Here is an 18111-nt window from a genome sequence, read left to right as displayed (position 1 = left end):
ATATTTATAGACAATATATTGCACAGTCCCGAACTGCTGAAGCTCCAATTGCAGTATAATTTTTTTGTTTGATATGGAATCGTGGAAAAATAATTACTCCATGCCATCGCTTGGAATTATGATTTTATGCGGTGCGTGCCTTGTAATGGTACTTGTGATATTAATTGTATTAGAATGGGTGTGACAGAATCCAAGGACTTAACATGTTCCACAGCAATGCTGTACTACAGAATCAATGCTGATCTTAAAAACAACATATTCCCACTCAAGGAACTTGAAATTGTTAGCAAAAAAAATATTTTGTGTAAAAACTCTAATTATTTAAGTCCATCTTGTATTGAATAAGCCAGAATTGATATTGTTTTTAAGCAGGTACATAATCAACTCATTAAAATATAAACCAGAATTTACATCCAATTTTCCTGCCTCATCAAGTATGGAAATTGTTGTGTCCCATGTTATGTCATCAACAGGCCACCTGCTGTTTGTATAAATTCTATGATCATGGAAAAATTTGTAAAACCTAAATTTTTCTAAACTTGAAGTACTTTTTGTAAAAAAAGCAACATATTTTCCCCAATAACAATGCAACAGGTATGCATCAATTCTATGCCAGTATGTATTGGATTCATAATCATCATATTCAGAACCCAATTCTATGCTCACATACCCAAACCCAACATCACTGTCAAGTACCCATCTTGCCTCTGTTTCATTTTGCACTTTAAAAAAATCATACTCTGATAGATTTTCAAATTTTTCCCTAAAACAATCCAACAGGTGGTCTGATTTTATATATCTTGCAATATTTCTTCTTTCAAAATATGTTTGCATGTTCAGGTATCTATATTTCCTGGAAGATATTATTCTGATTGTTTTTTAACATTGAAACATTTGGTAAATATTTACTGCTGTTGAAATAGCCCAGCCTAACATGTAATATTGTTTGCAGGTTGATTCAAGATGCAAAGATATTTCCAGATACATCAAATCCAAATCTCTTGTTCCTGAATTTAAATTGACATTCTGAAAATTGTAAAATATATTGTGTGCTCCATGATGTTCACATAATTTGTGGAGAGCCTGTTTCTGGTGCACAGGGTCAAGTTCCTGGTCTAGAAAATTACAAAATTTGGCCTTGCAATCTAAGTTATACAGGGCAATCACACAAATATTTCCAATCAATTTTGTTTGGAAATGTTGATGACTGTGCAGAAGAAGTATCTATATGTTCATATGTGAAGTATTGCATGCTATATTCTCTATGGCATTTGGAGCATATTATTGTGAGTATTCTGCTTTTATCTGGATTACAATTCTTTTGGTGTCTGGCCCAATTAGAGCTAAATATATTTTTATTGCATTGGTCACAATATTTTTGTTTTGGCATTTTTCTTGTTGTTTATTATATAAGATTTTCTGGGCTTCAATTCAAAACTTTATACTGAATAAAAAATATAAGTTGGGTTCAGCTGTGTGCTTTGTATATTTCTTGTGTGTGTGTGTGTGTGTATGTGTGTTAATATTTTTTGGCTTTGGTATTTATATAAACTTTCTTGGGGTTCAAATCAAAACTCTATGCTTTTTATGACAGGTTGTAAAGCCAATAGCCTACAAGTGGAAAAAAAAATATTCATTCACACTGAGTTAGCACAAATCCCTGCACAGACATGCATATCTAGAATGGCAATGACCTTGTTATGTATTGATTTTTTGTATAACAGGCTGGGACAGATATAAGCCTGAATCTAAATAAGAGTGGATTACAACAAACAAGCTAGATGTAACAAATATCAGGCAAAATATTGTTCAATATACCAGAAATATATTTAATATGAATAAAATCAAACAGGCCTGTAAGTATGAGAAGCACTGTAACAACACATCTGTTCTCCTCAGCCACTCTCACAATACTGGCTGATGCAATGCAAAATCTCTTTATATACCCTAAGCCGGGCCGAGAAGAAAAAAACAGGAATTTCCCAAGGGCTTTTTCACGGGAAATTCCGAGGGGGCATATTTTTCACGGGAATTTCCTGGCTGATGCAATTTTGTTTGCACGCAAAGCTTCTATACTCGGAAATTGCACACATTAATCAATATGAAACATGTAAACATATGATGTAAGAAATAAGAGGGTCACAGAGCAATTCTAGAAGAATTGCATTGTTTTAATATTAGATAAGCAAATTGAGCCTGGTGCCCAATTGAACTTAAACCAGAAGTAAATATGTATGGGTGGGTGTAGGTTTTTGGCTTAATTTCAGGTATATCCAAAACAATATCAAGAAGAGCATATTTTTAACAGAATTATAGACAACAATCTCACAGAAGTGCCTTTTGTAAGTGTAGACAAATCAATCTGAGGAGGCTCATCCTTTCACAGAAAATTCCCGAGGGCATTTTTACAAAAATCTTGGATTAGGCAGGGTTCCACACTAGAGCAAAAAGCTCATATGCTCATGTTGAGCTAGTTTTAAGTGTAAACAAATCTGCTTGAGGGGAGCTCTTCCTTTCTCGGGTTTATAATATTGTAAATACAACTACTTTGATGGCACAACTTTGGTCAAACCTTTGCCAGTCTATTTTCGTAATTCACCTCACAAACACAACTTCACGTCAGACGCTCTCAACAATCGTGTAGCAACTGCAGCAAGTTGAAACTTGCAAGCGTTCACCTACCTGCCGTGTGAAGGTGGGGGCACCAGCGTTGCCGGTTCGTGCACAGTGTTGCCAGTCTCATTACTTTCCTAACAGACCACGTATCTCATCTAATCGTTACACTCCAACATGTGAAAAGTTTACGTATTAAAATGTTTCTTGAAGATTAAAAAAATTCCCTCTTCCTAATTCATTTTATGTCAATCATATTTACGAACACGTGTTTCACAGCAAATGTCCATCTTTGTCTACGAATCAAAGCAATGCTGTCACTTCGATTCTCAAGACACATGATCAACTATCACTTAACACTAACGAGAAATGTATTGTTTTTTGACATGGAATTACAGAAGAGGCTTTCGAGATTTTTGGGATAGTCTGGATATCGTTAGTAATTCTGGAATTTCGAACGTAATTAACTGGCAAATAACAGTTAAATGTTTAGGAATATTTAAAACAACCTTGGCGGATTTTGTTTTCGTTGCTTTTCATATTTCCCTTACTTCGTATCCAATTTCGAAAAGCTTCAATTCGTGCTGAAAGGACAAAAAATTATGCTGGACTCTGTGGCTGAGTGCTTATCACATCGCGCTGCCACTTCGAATCCCTCTCGGGCATGTTTGTTTGTGGGTGTCCATTCATCAATTTCATTATTTCATCACTCATCCCCATCTTCGCAAATTAGCCAAGAGGCTCAAGACACGAAGTAAAAGAAAATAAATGAATCAATCAGGGAACCAAAAATTATGTATTTAGTGTTTGGTGCAAGACGAATTAGCGGCAACATTGATTCTTATGTAGGTTCGCATGAAGGATTTTTGCACATATCCTGTAAGGAGATCATTTTGCAAGTGAGAAACTGTGGGTTCCATGGTGTAACGGTTAGCACTCTGGACTCTGAATCCAGCGATCCGAGTTCAAATCTCGGTGGGACCTTTACGTGTGATATTTTGGATACTTTCTCTATTTTGGCAACTGCAGTGGTGTTTATATTTAGGAACATATACATTGCAGATGCCAGACGACGAATTTGAATTGACGATCGCCAAATTTTTTGAAGGAAAAATTATTGAGTACCAGCTTGGGTTAAATCAAAAACAACATCCACGTTTTCCGTAGAATGGATCAACATGTTTAGAATTATTCCAGATTTACGCTAGGAAGCTACGGAAATGATTGTTCTACACGCTTAGTTTTGACTCGTGTGTGAGAAGTGGCACTTGTTTTGTTTGAGTCTAAATTCTGGAAAGGAATTCAAGGAGACTGGTTGTCTGGAAGAACGAAATATTCCCTAATTATCTCCGGCATGGTCTAGTGGCTAGGATACCTGGCTTTCACCCAGGAGGCCCGGGTTCGATTCCCGGTGTCGGAAAGATTCTTTTAAATCGTCCACAGCGAAAGAAAGATGGGAGTGACTTGAACAACCAATATCTATGTGCATGAAATAACCTTCTTCGTACCGGGGTAACACGCATGATGACGTTGTCAAATCACTAGCAACCTGTAGGTTTTGATCAATTTATGGTTGATGGGAAGGAGTACTCTAACAAGATTTACGACTTAATGTGTACCTTGGAGCTGCGTAAAATCTACAATATAGTTTATTAGATCCTACAGTATTCCTCGCAACTTTATCAGATATAAGCAGGTAACTCAACTATGTGTATTTGATGTCCATCTCGTGTTTGCTGATATTAAGTGCTCATCTAATCGTTACACTCCAACATGTGAACAGTTTACGTATTAAAATGTTTCTTGAAGATTAAATAAATTCCCCCTTGGAAATTCTTTTTATGTCAATCATATTTACGAACACGTGTTTCACAGCAAATGAAGGGTTGTTGGTCCATCTTTGTCTACGAAACAAAGCAATGCTGTCACTTCGATTCTCAAGACACATGATCAACTATAACTTAACACTAACTAGAAATGTATTGTTTTTAGACATGGAATTACAGAAGAGGCTTTCGAGATTTTAGGATAGTCTGGATATCGTTAGTAATTCTGGAATTTCTAACGTAATTAACTGGCAAATAACAGTTAAATGTTTAGGAATATTTAAAACAACCTTGGCGGATTTTGTTTTCGTTGCTTTTCATATTTCCCTTACTTCGTACCCAATTTCGAAAAGCTTAAATTCGTGCTGATTAAGAACGACATAAATCAATTGATTGCTTCACTTTGAGCGACAGTGCATTTCAAACTTAAAATGTTCTTAACTCTCGTGAGTTTATAGTTACAGTAGTTTCTTTGTCAGTGAATCCAGTGACATGAGATGAAATAACGCTGGCGTAACTTGGAAAATGTGATAACCGTAATTTGACTGACGATTGATATTTACGAATTTGTAATGAACGTATACGAAACACAATTCAATTTCCGCATGTTTTCAACTTGTATAGGAAAATATAATTGTTCATCCAAGCTGACAAGCAAGAAGAAAGTAACCGTTTCGTTCCTTTGGCAATGAAACATGAATTCATAATCAATCAATTCCAAATTGTGAAATATCCTGTTGCCACTCAGACTGCTGAGAATTCGTAGAATCAGGTGTCGATACGATTAATGTTGCCAAACTAGATGGTCTAAAAAGACGAAATCTAACCTGATAGTTTTGGTTGTTGAATGTAACGTGCGTGGCCTCCGGCATGGTCTAGTGGCTAGGATACCTGGCTCTCACCCAGGAGGCCCGGGTTCGATTCCCGGTGCCGGAAAGATGCAGTTTTTATCCTTTGTCACTTGGAGGATACTTACCTAACGTAAATAGATAGCCGCACATCTTGAATTTGAATGAGGACATAACGTCTCGTATCCTTTAACTTGCAAAAATTAATATTTTTCATATTAACCCAGGAATAACTTCACGGGTGAAAGTGTTCCTAATGCGTCCATAGTTCCTATTGCAATGCATGGGCGTCGGGAAGGGGTAGCAAAGGGGGGCCGTGGCACTCATGTCCATATCTTGTGTTAACATTCCACGTTCAAATTTAAATCACTACTGATCATTCTCACCGTTAATCGACGATCTGACAGCACAAGAGACTTCACTCTTTCCACATTGACATCCGTTTTTGAGGTTGAATGTCTTCCCGCACGAGGTTCTTCTTTCACTTGTTCTCGGCCTTCTAAAAAGGACTTGTGCCATCTCAACACTTGTGCGCTAGATAGTGCATGTTCTCCATAAGCCCTTTGGAACTTTTCATAAGTCACAGTAGCGGATTCGCCAAGCTTAACACAAACTTTGATGGCACAACTTTGGTCAAACCTTTGCCAGTCTATTTTCGTATTTCACCTCACAAACACAACTTCACGTCAGACGCTCTCAACAATCGTGTAGCAACTGCAGCAAGTTGAAACTTGCAAGCGTTCACCTACCTGCCGTGTGAAGGTGGGGGCACCAACGTTGCCGGTTCGTGCACAGTGTTGCCAGTCTCATTACTTTCCTAACAGACCACGTATCTCATCTAATCGTTACACTCCAACATGTGAACAGTTTACGTATTAAAATGTTTCTTGAAGATTAAAAAAATTCCCTCTTGGTAATTCATTTTATGTCAATCATATTTACGAACACGTGTTTCACAGCAAATGTCCATCTTTGTCTACGAATCAAAGCAATGTTGTCACTCCGATTCTCAAGACACATGATCAACTATAACTTAACACTAACGAGAAATGTATTGTTTTTTGACATGGAATTACAGAAGAGGCTTTCGAGATTTTTGGGATAGTCTGGATATCGTTAGTAATTCTGGAATTTCGAACGTAATTAACTGGCAAATAACAGTTAAATGTTTAGGAATATTTAAAACAACCTTGGCGGATTTTGTTTTCGTTGCTTTTCATATTTCCCTTACTTCGTATCCAATTTCGAAAAGCTTCAATTCGTGCTGAAAGGACAAAAAATTATGCTGGACTCTGTGGCTGAGTGCTTATCACATCGCGCTGCCACTTCGAATCCCTCTCGGGCATGTTTGTTTGTGGGTGTCCATTCATCAATTTCATTATTTCATCACTCATCCCCATCTTCGCAAATTAGCCAAGAGGCTCAAGACACGAAGTAAAAGAAAATAAATGAATCAATCAGGGAACCAAAAATTATGTATTTAGTGTTTGGTGCAAGACGAATTAGCGGCAACATTGATTCTTATGTAGGTTCGCATGAAGGATTTTTGCACATATCCTGTAAGGAGATCATTTTGCAAGTGAGAAACTGTGGGTTCCATGGTGTAACGGTTAGCACTCTGGACTCTGAATCCAGCGATCCGAGTTCAAATCTCGGTGGGACCTTTACGTGTGATATTTTGGATACTTTCTCTATTTTGGCAACTGCAGTGGTGTTTATATTTAGGAACATATACATTGCAGATGCCAGACGACGAATTTGAATTGACGATCGCCAAATTTTTTGAAGGAAAAATTATTGAGTACCAGCTTGGGTTAAATCAAAAACAACATCCACGTTTTCCGTAGAATGGATCAACATGTTTAGAATTATTCCAGATTTACGCTAGGAAGCTACGGAAATGATTGTTCTACACGCTTAGTTTTGACTCGTGTGTGAGAAGTGGCACTTGTTTTGTTTGAGTCTAAATTCTGGAAAGGAATTCAAGGAGACTGGTTGTCTGGAAGAACGAAATATTCCCTAATTATCTCCGGCATGGTCTAGTGGCTAGGATACCTGGCTTTCACCCAGGAGGCCCGGGTTCGATTCCCGGTGTCGGAAAGATTCTTTTAAATCGTCCACAGCGAAAGAAAGATGGGAGTGACTTGAACAACCAATATCTATGTGCATGAAATAACCTTCTTCGTACCGGGGTAACACGCATGATGACGTTGTCAAATCACTAGCAACCTGTAGGTTTTGATCAATTTATGGTTGATGGGAAGGAGTACTCTAACAAGATTTACGACTTAATGTGTACCTTGGAGCTGCGTAAAATCTACAATATAGTTTATTAGATCCTACAGTATTCCTCGCAACTTTATCAGATATAAGCAGGTAACTCAACTAGGTGTATTTGATGTCCATCTCGTGTTTGCTGATATTAAGTGCTCATCTAATCGTTACACTCCAACATGTGAACAGTTTACGTATTAAAATGTTTCTTGAAGATTAAATAAATTCCCCCTTGGAAATTCTTTTTATGTCAATCATATTTACGAACACGTGTTTCACAGCAAATGAAGGGTTGTTGGTCCATCTTTGTCTACGAAACAAAGCAATGCTGTCACTTCGATTCTCAAGACACATGATCAACTATAACTTAACACTAACTAGAAATGTATTGTTTTTAGACATGGAATTACAGAAGAGGCTTTCGAGATTTTAGGATAGTCTGGATATCGTTAGTAATTCTGGAATTTCTAACGTAATTAACTGGCAAATAACAGTTAAATGTTTAGGAATATTTAAAACAACCTTGGCGGATTTTGTTTTCGTTGCTTTTCATATTTCCCTTACTTCGTACCCAATTTCGAAAAGCTTAAATTCGTGCTGATTAAGAACGACATAAATCAATTGATTGCTTCACTTTGAGCGACAGTGCATTTCAAACTTAAAATGTTCTTAACTCTCGTGAGTTTATAGTTACAGTAGTTTCTTTGTCAGTGAATCCAGTGACATGAGATGAAATAACGCTGGCGTAACTTGGAAAATGTGATAACCGTAATTTGACTGACGATTGATATTTACGAATTTGTAATGAACGTATACGAAACACAATTCAATTTCCGCATGTTTTCAACTTGTATAGGAAAATATAATTGTTCATCCAAGCTGACAAGCAAGAAGAAAGTAACCGTTTCGTTCCTTTGGCAATGAAACATGAATTCATAATCAATCAATTCCAAATTGTGAAATATCCTGTTGCCACTCAGACTGCTGAGAATTCGTAGAATCAGGTGTCGATACGATTAATGTTGCCAAACTAGATGGTCTAAAAAGACGAAATCTAACCTGATAGTTTTGGTTGTTGAATGTAACGTGCGTGGCCTCCGGCATGGTCTAGTGGCTAGGATACCTGGCTCTCACCCAGGAGGCCCGGGTTCGATTCCCGGTGCCGGAAAGATGCAGTTTTTATCCTTTGTCACTTGGAGGATACTTACCTAACGTAAATAGATAGCCGCACATCTTGAATTTGAATGAGGACATAACGTCTCGTATCCTTTAACTTGCAAAAATTAATATTTTTCATATTAACCCAGGAATAACTTCACGGGTGAAAGTGTTCCTAATGCGTCCATAGTTCCTATTGCAATGCATGGGCGTCGGGAAGGGGTAGCAAAGGGGGGCCGTGGCACTCATGTCCATATCTTGTGTTAACATTCCACGTTCAAATTTAAATCACTACTGATCATTCTCACCGTTAATCGACGATCTGACAGCACAAGAGACTTCACTCTTTCCACATTGACATCCGTTTTTGAGGTTGAATGTCTTCCCGCACGAGGTTCTTCTTTCACTTGTTCTCGGCCTTCTAAAAAGGACTTGTGCCATCTCAACACTTGTGCGCTAGATAGTGCATGTTCTCCATAAGCCCTTTGGAACTTTTCATAAGTCACAGTAGCGGATTCGCCAAGCTTAACACAAACTTTGATGGCACAACTTTGGTCAAACCTTTGCCAGTCTATTTTCGTATTTCACCTCACAAACACAACTTCACGTCAGACGCTCTCAACAATCGTGTAGCAACTGCAGCAAGTTGAAACTTGCAAGCGTTCACCTACCTGCCGTGTGAAGGTGGGGGCACCAGCGTTGCCGGTTCGTGCACAGTGTTGCCAGTCTCATTACTTTCCTAACAGACCACGTATCTCATCTAATCGTTACACTCCAACATGTGAACAGTTTACGTATTAAAATGTTTCTTGAAGATTAAAAAAATTCCCTCTTGGTAATTCATTTTATGTCAATCATATTTACGAACACGTGTTTCACAGCAAATGTCCATCTTTGTCTACGAATCAAAGCAATGCTGTCACTTCGATTCTCAAGACACATGATCAACTATAACTTAACACTAACGAGAAATGTATTGTTTTTGACATGGAATTACAGAAGAGGCTTTCGAGATTTTTGGGATAGTCTGGATATCGTTAGTAATTCTGGAATTTCGAACGTAATTAACTGGCAAATAACAGTTAAATGTTTAGGAATATTTAAAACAACCTGGGCGGATTTTGTTTTCGTTGCTTTTCATATTTCCCTTACTTCGTATCCAATTTCGAAAAGCTTCAATTCGTGCTGAAAGGACAAAAAATTATGCTGGACTCTGTGGCTGAGTGCTTATCACATCGCGCTGCCACTTCGAATCCCTCTCGGGCATGTTTGTTTGTGGGTGTCCATTCATCAATTTCATTATTTCATCACTCATCCCCATCTTCGCAAATTAGCCAAGAGGCTCAAGACACGAAGTAAAAGAAAATAAATGAATCAATCAGGGAACCAAAAATTATGTATTTAGTGTTTGGTGCAAGACGAATTAGCGGCAACATTGATTCTTATGTAGGTTCGCATGAAGGATTTTTGCACATATCCTGTAAGGAGATCATTTTGCAAGTGAGAAACTGTGGGTTCCATGGTGTAACGGTTAGCATTCTGGACTCTGAATCCAGCGATCCGAGTTCAAATCTCGGTGGGACCTTTACGTGTGATATTTTGGATACTTTCTCTATTTTGGCAACTGCAGTGGTGTTTATATTTAGGAACATATACATTGCAGATGCCAGACGACGAATTTGAATTGACGATCGCCAAATTTTTTGAAGGAAAAATTATTGAGTACCAGCTTGGGTTAAATCAAAAACAACATCCACGTTTTCCGTAGAATGGATCAACATGTTTAGAATTATTCCAGATTTACGCTACGAAGCTACGGAAATGATTGTTCTACACGCTTAGTTTTGACTCGTGTGTGAGAAGTGGCACTTGTTTTGTTTGAGTCTAAATTCTGGAAAGGAATTCAAGGAGACTGGTTGTCTGGAAGAACGAAATATTTCCTAATTATCTCCGGCATGGTCTAGTGGCTAGGATACCTGGCTTTCACCCAGGAGGCCCGGGTTCGATTCCCGGTGTCGGAAAGATTCTTTTAAATCGTCCACAGCGAAAGAAAGATGGGAGTGACTTGAACAACCAATATCTATGTGCATGAACTAACCTTCTTCGTACCGGGGTAACACGCATGATGACGTTGTCAAATCACTAGCAACCTGTAGGTTTTGATCAATTTATGGTTGATGGGAAGGAGTACTCTAACAAGATTTACGACTTAATGTGTACCTTGGAGCTGCGTAAAATCTACAATATAGTTTATTAGATCCTACAGTATTCCTCGCAACTTTATCAGATATAAGCAGGTAACTCAACTAGGTGTATTTGATGTCCATCTCGTGTTTGCTGATATTAAGTGCTCATCTAATCGTTACACTCCAACATGTGAACAGTTTACGTATTAAAATGTTTCTTGAAGATTAAATAAATTCCCCCTTGGAAATTCTTTTTATGTCAATCATATTTACGAACACGTGTTTCACAGCAAATGAAGGGTTGTTGGTCCATCTTTGTCTACGAAACAAAGCAATGCTGTCACTTCGATTCTCAAGACACATGATCAACTATAACTTAACACTAACTAGAAATGTATTGTTTTTAGACATGGAATTACAGAAGAGGCTTTCGAGATTTTAGGATAGTCTGGATATCGTTAGTAATTCTGGAATTTCTAACGTAATTAACTGGCAAATAACAGTTAAATGTTTAGGAATATTTAAAACAACCTTGGCGGATTTTGTTTTCGTTGCTTTTCATATTTCCCTTACTTCGTACCCAATTTCGAAAAGCTTAAATTCGTGCTGATTAAGAACGACATAAATCAATTGATTGCTTCACTTTGAGCGACAGTGCATTTCAAACTTAAAATGTTCTTAACTCTCGTGAGTTTATATTTACAGTAGTTTCTTTGTCAGTGAATCCAGTGACATGAGATGAAATAACGCTGGCGTAACTTGGAAAATGTGATAACCGTAATTTGACTGACGATTGATATTTACGAATTTGTAATGAACGTATACGAAACACAATTCAATTTCCGCATGTTTTCAACTTGTATAGGAAAATATAATTGTTCATCCAAGCTGACAAGCAAGAAGAAAGTAACCGTTTCGTTCCTTTGGCAATGAAACATGAATTCATAATCAATCAATTCCAAATTGTGAAATATCCTGTTGCCACTCAGACTGCTGAGAATTCGTAGAATCAGGTGTCGATACGATTAATGTTGCCAAACTAGATGGTCTAAAAAGACGAAATCTAACCTGATAGTTTTGGTTGTTGAATGTAACGTGCGTGGCCTCCGGCATGGTCTAGTGGCTAGGATACCTGGCTCTCACCCAGGAGGCCCGGGTTCGATTCCCGGTGCCGGAAAGATGCAGTTTTTATCCTTTGTCACTTGGAGGATACTTACCTAACGTAAATAGATAGCCGCACATCTTGAATTTGAATGAGGACATAACGTCTCGTATCCTTTAACTTGCAAAAATTAATATTTTTCATATTAACCCAGGAATAACTTCACGGGTGAAAGTGTTCCTAATGCGTCCATAGTTCCTATTGCAATGCATGGGCGTCGGGAAGGGGTAGCAAAGGGGGGCCGTGGCACTCACGTCCATATCTTGTGTTAACATTCCACGTTCAAATTTAAATCACTACTGATCATTCTCACCGTTAATCGACGATCTGACAGCACAAGAGACTTCACTCTTTCCACATTGACATCCGTTTTTGAGGTTGAATGTCTTCCCGCACGAGGTTCTTCTTTCACTTGTTCTCGGCCTTCTAAAAAGGACTTGTACCATCTCAACACTTGTGCGCTAGATAGTGCATGTTCTCCATAAGCCCTTTGCAACTTTTCATAAGTCACAGTAGCGGATTCGCCAAGCTTAACACAAAATTTGATGGCACAACTTTGGTCAAACCTTTGCCAGTCTATTTTCGTAATTCACCTCACAAACACAACTTCACGTCAGACGCTCTCAACAATCGTGTAGCAACTGCAGCAAGTTGAAACTTGCAAGCGTTCACCTACCTGCCGTGTGAAGGTGGGGGCACCAGCGTTGCCGGTTCGTGCACATTGTTGCCAGTCTCATTACTTTCCTAACAGACCACGTATCTCATCTAATCGTTACACTCCAACATGTGAACAGTTTACGTATTAAAATGTTTCTTGAAGATTAAAAAAATTCCCTCTTGGTAATTCATTTTATGTCAATCATATTTACGAACACGTGTTTCACAGCAAATGTCCATCTTTGTCTACGAATCAAAGCAATGCTGTCACTTCGATTCTCAAGACACATGATCAACTATAACTTAACACTAACGAGAAATGTATTGTTTTTTGACATGGAATTACAGAAGAGGCTTTCGAGATTTTTGGGATAGTCTGGATATCGTTAGTAATTCTGGAATTTCGAACGTAATTAACTGGCAAATAACAGTTAAATGTTTAGGAATATTTAAAACAACCTTGGCGGATTTTGTTTTCGTTGCTTTTCATATTTCCCTTACTTCGTATCCAATTTCGAAAAGCTTCAATTCGTGCTGAAAGGACAAAAAATTATGCTGGACTCTCTGGCTGAGTGCTTATCACATCGCGCTGCCACTTCGAATCCCTCTCGGGCATGTTTGTTTGTGGGTGTCCATTCATCAATTTCATTATTTCATCACTCATCCCCATCTTCGCAAATTAGCCAAGAGGCTCAAGACACGAAGTAAAAGAAAATAAATGAATCAATCAGGGAACCAAAAATTATGTATTTAGTGTTTGGTGCAAGACGAATTAGCGGCAACATTGATTCTTATGTAGGTTCGCATGAAGGATTTTTGCACATATCCTGTAAGGAGATCATTTTGCAAGTGAGAAACTGTGGGTTCCATGGTGTAACGGTTAGCACTCTGGACTCTGAATCCAGCGATCCGAGTTCAAATCTCGGTGGGACCTTTACGTGTGATATTTTGGATACTTTCTCTATTTTGGCAACTGCAGTGGTGTTTATATTTAGGAACATATACATTGCAGATGCCAGACGACGAATTTGAATTGACGATCGCCAAATTTTTTGAAGGAAAAATTATTGAGTACCAGCTTGGGTTAAATCAAAAACAACATCCACGTTTTCCGTAGAATGGATCAACATGTTTAGAATTATTCCAGATTTACGCTACGAAGCTACGGAAATGATTGTTCTACACGCTTAGTTTTGACTCGTGTGTGAGAAGTGGCACTTGTTTTGTTTGAGTCTAAATTCTGGAAAGGAATTCAAGGAGCCTGGTTGTCTGGAAGAACGAAATATTTCCTAATTATCTCCGGCATGGTCTAGTGGCTAGGATACCTGGCTTTCACCCAGGAGGCCCGGGTTCGATTCCCGGTGTCGGAAAGATTCTTTTAAATCGTCCACAGCGAAAGAAAGATGGGAGTGACTTGAACAACCAATATCTATGTGCATGAACTAACCTTCTTCGTACCGGGGTAACACGCATGATGACGTTGTCAAATCACTAGCAACCTGTAGGTTTTGATCAATTTATGGTTGATGGGAAGGAGTACTCTAACAAGATTTACGACTTAATGTGTACCTTGGAGCTGCGTAAAATCTACAATATAGTTTATTAGATCCTACAGTATTCCCCGCAACTTTATCAGATATAAGCAGGTAACTCAACTAGGTGTATTTGATGTCCATCTCGTGTTTGCTTGCTGATATTAAGTGCTCATCTAATCGTTACACTCCAACATGTGAACAGTTTACGTATTAAAATGTTTCTTGAAGATTAAATAAATTCCCCCTTGGAAATTCTTTTTATGTCAATCATATTTACGAACACGTGTTTCACAGCAAATGAAGGGTTGTTGGTCCATCTTTGTCTACGAAACAAAGCAATGCTGTCACTTCGATTCTCAAGACACATGATCAACTATAACTTAACACTAACTAGAAATGTATTGTTTTTAGACATGGAATTACAGAAGAGGCTTTCGAGATTTTAGGATAGTCTGGATATCGTTAGTAATTCTGGAATTTCTAACGTAATTAACTGGCAAATAACAGTTAAATGTTTAGGAATATTTAAAACAACCTTGGCGGATTTTGTTTTCGTTGCTTTTCATATTTCCCTTACTTCGTACCCAATTTCGAAAAGCTTAAATTCGTGCTGATTAAGAACGACATAAATCAATTGATTGCTTCACTTTGAGCGACAGTGCATTTCAAACTTAAAATGTTCTTAACTCTCGTGAGTTTATAGTTACAGTAGTTTCTTTGTCAGTGAATCCAGTGACCTGAGATGAAATAACGCTGGCGTAACTTGGAAAATGTGATAACCGTAATTTGACTGACGATTGATATTTACGAATTTGTAATGAACGTATACGAAACACAATTCAATTTCCGCATGTTTTCAACTTGTATAGGAAAATATAATTGTTCATCCAAGCTGACAAGCAAGAAGAAAGTAACCGTTTCGTTCCTTTGGCAATGAAACATGAATTCATAATCAATCAATTCCAAATTGTGAAATATCCTGTTGCCACTCAGACTGCTGAGAATTCGTAGAATCAGGTGTCGATACGATTAATGTTGCCAAACTAGATGGTCTAAAAAGACGAAATCTAACCTGATAGTTTTGGTTGTTGAATGTAACGTGCGTGGCCTCCGGCATGGTCTAGTGGCTAGGATACCTGGCTCTCACCCAGGAGGCCCGGGTTCGATTCCCGGTGCCGGAAAGATGCAGTTTTTATCCTTTGTCACTTGGAGGATACTTACCTAACGTAAATAGATAGCCGCACATCTTGAATTTGAATGAGGACATAACGTCTCGTATCCTTTAACTTGCAAAAATTAATATTTTTCATATTAACCCAGGAATAACTTCACGGGTGAAAGTGTTCCTAATGCGTCCATAGTTCCTATTGCAATGCATGGGCGTCGGGAAGGGGTAGCAAAGGGGGGCCGTGGCACTCACGTCCATATCTTGTGTTAACATTCCACGTTCAAATTTAAATCACTACTGATCATTCTCACCGTTAATCGACGATCTGACAGCACAAGAGACTTCACTCTTTCCACATTGACATCCGTTTTTGAGGTTGAATGTCTTCCCGCACGAGGTTCTTCTTTCACTTGTTCTCGGCCTTCTAAAAAGGACTTGTACCATCTCAACACTTGTGCGCTAGATAGTGCATGTTCTCCATAAGCCCTTTGGAACTTTTCATAAGTCGCAGTAGCGGATTCGCCAAGCTTAACACAAAATTTGATGGCACAACTTTGGTCAAACCTTTGCCAGTCTATTTTCGTAATTCACCTCACAAACACAACTTCACGTCAGACGCTCTCAACAATCGTGTAGCAACTGCAGCAAGTTGAAACTTGCAAGCGTTCACCTACCTGCCGTGTGAAGGTGGGGGCACCAGCGTTGCCGGTTCGTGCACATTGTTGCCAGTCTCATTACTTTCCTAACAGACCACGTATCTCATCTAATCGTTACACTCCAACATGTGAACAGTTTACGTATTAAAATGTTTCTTGAAGATTAAAAAAATTCCCTCTTCCTAATTCATTTTATGTCAATCATATTTACGAACACGTGTTTCACAGCAAATGTCCATCTTTGTCTACGAATCAAAGCAATGCTGTCACTTCGATTCTCAAGACACATGATCAACTATAACTTAACACTAACGAGAAATGTATTGTTTTTTGACATGGAATTACAGAAGAGGCTTTCGAGATTTTTGGGATAGTCTGGATATCGTTAGTAATTCTGGAATTTCGAACGTAATTAACTGGCAAATAACAGTTAAATGTTTAGGAATATTTAAAACAACCTTGGCGGATTTTGTTTTCGTTGCTTTTCATATTTCCCTTACTTCGTATCCAATTTCGAAAAGCTTCAATTCGTGCTGAAAGGACAAAAAATTATGCTGGACTCTGTGGCTGAGTGCTTATCACATCGCGCTGCCACTTCAGGGATCCCCCGTTCGAATCCCTCTCGGGCATGTTTGTTTGTGGGTGTCCATTCATCAATTTCATTATTTCATCACTCATCCCATCTTCGCAAATTAGCCAAGAGGCTCAAGACACGAAGTAAAAGAAAATAAATGAATCAATCAAGGAACCAAAAATTATGTATTTAGTGTTTGGTGCAAGACGAATTAGCGGCAACATTGATTCTTATGTAGGTTCGCATGAAGGATTTTTGCACATATCCTGTAAGGAGATCATTTTGCAAGTGAGAAACTGTGGGTTCCATGGTGTAACGGTTAGCACTCTGGACTCTGAATCCAGCGATCCGAGTTCAAATCTCGGTGGGACCTTTACGTGTGATATTTTGGATACTTTCTCTATTTTGGCAACTGCAGTGGTGTTTATATTTAGGAACATATACATTGCAGATGCCAGACGACGAATTTGAATTGACGATCGCCAAATTTTTTGAAGGAAAAATTATTGAGTACCAGCTTGGGTTAAATCAAAAACAACATCCACGTTTTCCGTAGAATGGATCAACATGTTTAGAATTATTCCAGATTTACGCTACGAAGCTACGGAAATGATTGTTCTACACGCTTAGTTTTGACTCGTGTGTGAGAAGAGGCACTTGTTTTGTTTGAGTCTAAATTCTGGAAAGGAATTCAAGGAGACTGGTTGTCTGGAAGAACTAAATATTTCCTAATTATCTCCGGCATGGTCTAGTGGCTAGGATACCTGGCTTTCACCCAGGAGGCCCGGGTTCGATTCCCGGTGCCGGAAAGATTCTTTTAAATCGTCCACAGCGAAAGAAAGATGGGAGTGACTTGAACAACCAATATCTATGTGCATGAACTAACCTTCTTCGTACCGGGGTAACACGCATGATGACGTTGTCAAATCACTAGCAACCTGTAGGTTTTGATCAATTTATGGTTGATGGGAAGGAGTACTCTAACAAGATTTACGACTTAATGTGTACCTTGGAGCTGCGTAAAATCTACAATATAGTTTATTAGATCCTACAGTATTCCTCGCAACTTTATCAGATATAAGCAGGTAACTCAACTAGGTGTATTTGATGTCCATCTCGTGTTTGCTGATATTAAGTGCTCATCTAATCGTTACACTCCAACATGTGAACAGTTTACGTATTAAAATGTTTCTTGAAGATTAAATAAATTCCCCCTTGGAAATCCTTTTTATGTCAATCATATTTACGAACACGTGTTTCACAGCAAATGAAGGGTTGTTGGTCCATCTTTGTCTACGAAACAAAGCAATGCTGTCACTTCGATTCTCAAGACACATGATCAACTATAACTTAACACTAACTAGAAATGTATTGTTTTTAGACATGGAATTACAGAAGAGGCTTTCGAGATTTTAGGATAGTCTGGATATCGTTAGTAATTCTGGAATTTCTAA

General features: G+C 38.4%; 14 non-coding genes across 14 annotated transcripts; all 14 read left to right on the top strand.

Annotated features, from left to right (window-relative positions):
* Positions 1–3525: 3525 nt before the first annotated feature.
* TRNAQ-CUG (transfer RNA glutamine (anticodon CUG)) lies at positions 3526–3597 on the top strand. The gene has a single exon. It is a non-coding gene; the product is annotated as a tRNA-Gln (tRNA).
* Positions 3598–3961: 364 nt separating this feature from the next.
* TRNAE-UUC (transfer RNA glutamic acid (anticodon UUC)) lies at positions 3962–4033 on the top strand. Its single transcript has one exon. It is a non-coding gene; the product is annotated as a tRNA-Glu (tRNA).
* Positions 4034–5303: 1270 nt separating this feature from the next.
* Positions 5304–5375, top strand: TRNAE-CUC (transfer RNA glutamic acid (anticodon CUC)). Its single transcript has one exon. It is a non-coding gene; the product is annotated as a tRNA-Glu (tRNA).
* A 1504-nt stretch (positions 5376–6879) lies between these two features.
* TRNAQ-CUG (transfer RNA glutamine (anticodon CUG)) lies at positions 6880–6951 on the top strand. The gene has a single exon. It is a non-coding gene; the product is annotated as a tRNA-Gln (tRNA).
* Positions 6952–7315: 364 nt separating this feature from the next.
* Positions 7316–7387, top strand: TRNAE-UUC (transfer RNA glutamic acid (anticodon UUC)). The gene has a single exon. It is a non-coding gene; the product is annotated as a tRNA-Glu (tRNA).
* Positions 7388–8657: 1270 nt separating this feature from the next.
* TRNAE-CUC (transfer RNA glutamic acid (anticodon CUC)) lies at positions 8658–8729 on the top strand. The gene has a single exon. It is a non-coding gene; the product is annotated as a tRNA-Glu (tRNA).
* A 1503-nt stretch (positions 8730–10232) lies between these two features.
* Positions 10233–10304, top strand: TRNAQ-CUG (transfer RNA glutamine (anticodon CUG)). The gene has a single exon. It is a non-coding gene; the product is annotated as a tRNA-Gln (tRNA).
* Positions 10305–10668: 364 nt separating this feature from the next.
* On the top strand, positions 10669–10740 carry TRNAE-UUC (transfer RNA glutamic acid (anticodon UUC)). The gene has a single exon. It is a non-coding gene; the product is annotated as a tRNA-Glu (tRNA).
* Positions 10741–12010: 1270 nt separating this feature from the next.
* On the top strand, positions 12011–12082 carry TRNAE-CUC (transfer RNA glutamic acid (anticodon CUC)). The gene has a single exon. It is a non-coding gene; the product is annotated as a tRNA-Glu (tRNA).
* A 1504-nt stretch (positions 12083–13586) lies between these two features.
* TRNAQ-CUG (transfer RNA glutamine (anticodon CUG)) lies at positions 13587–13658 on the top strand. Its single transcript has one exon. It is a non-coding gene; the product is annotated as a tRNA-Gln (tRNA).
* A 364-nt stretch (positions 13659–14022) lies between these two features.
* Positions 14023–14094, top strand: TRNAE-UUC (transfer RNA glutamic acid (anticodon UUC)). Its single transcript has one exon. It is a non-coding gene; the product is annotated as a tRNA-Glu (tRNA).
* Positions 14095–15368: 1274 nt separating this feature from the next.
* Positions 15369–15440, top strand: TRNAE-CUC (transfer RNA glutamic acid (anticodon CUC)). Its single transcript has one exon. It is a non-coding gene; the product is annotated as a tRNA-Glu (tRNA).
* Positions 15441–16958: 1518 nt separating this feature from the next.
* On the top strand, positions 16959–17030 carry TRNAQ-CUG (transfer RNA glutamine (anticodon CUG)). Its single transcript has one exon. It is a non-coding gene; the product is annotated as a tRNA-Gln (tRNA).
* A 364-nt stretch (positions 17031–17394) lies between these two features.
* Positions 17395–17466, top strand: TRNAE-UUC (transfer RNA glutamic acid (anticodon UUC)). Its single transcript has one exon. It is a non-coding gene; the product is annotated as a tRNA-Glu (tRNA).
* Positions 17467–18111: the final 645 nt, after the last annotated feature.

Source organism: Lepisma saccharinum, chromosome 13, assembly GCF_977018435.1.
Source record: "Lepisma saccharinum chromosome 13, izLepSacc3.1, whole genome shotgun sequence".
NCBI classification, from domain to species: Eukaryota; Metazoa; Arthropoda; class Insecta; order Zygentoma; family Lepismatidae; genus Lepisma; species Lepisma saccharinum.
The sequence above is the reverse complement of the archived record's forward strand: the minus strand, read 5'-3'. Positions and strand labels throughout refer to the sequence as shown.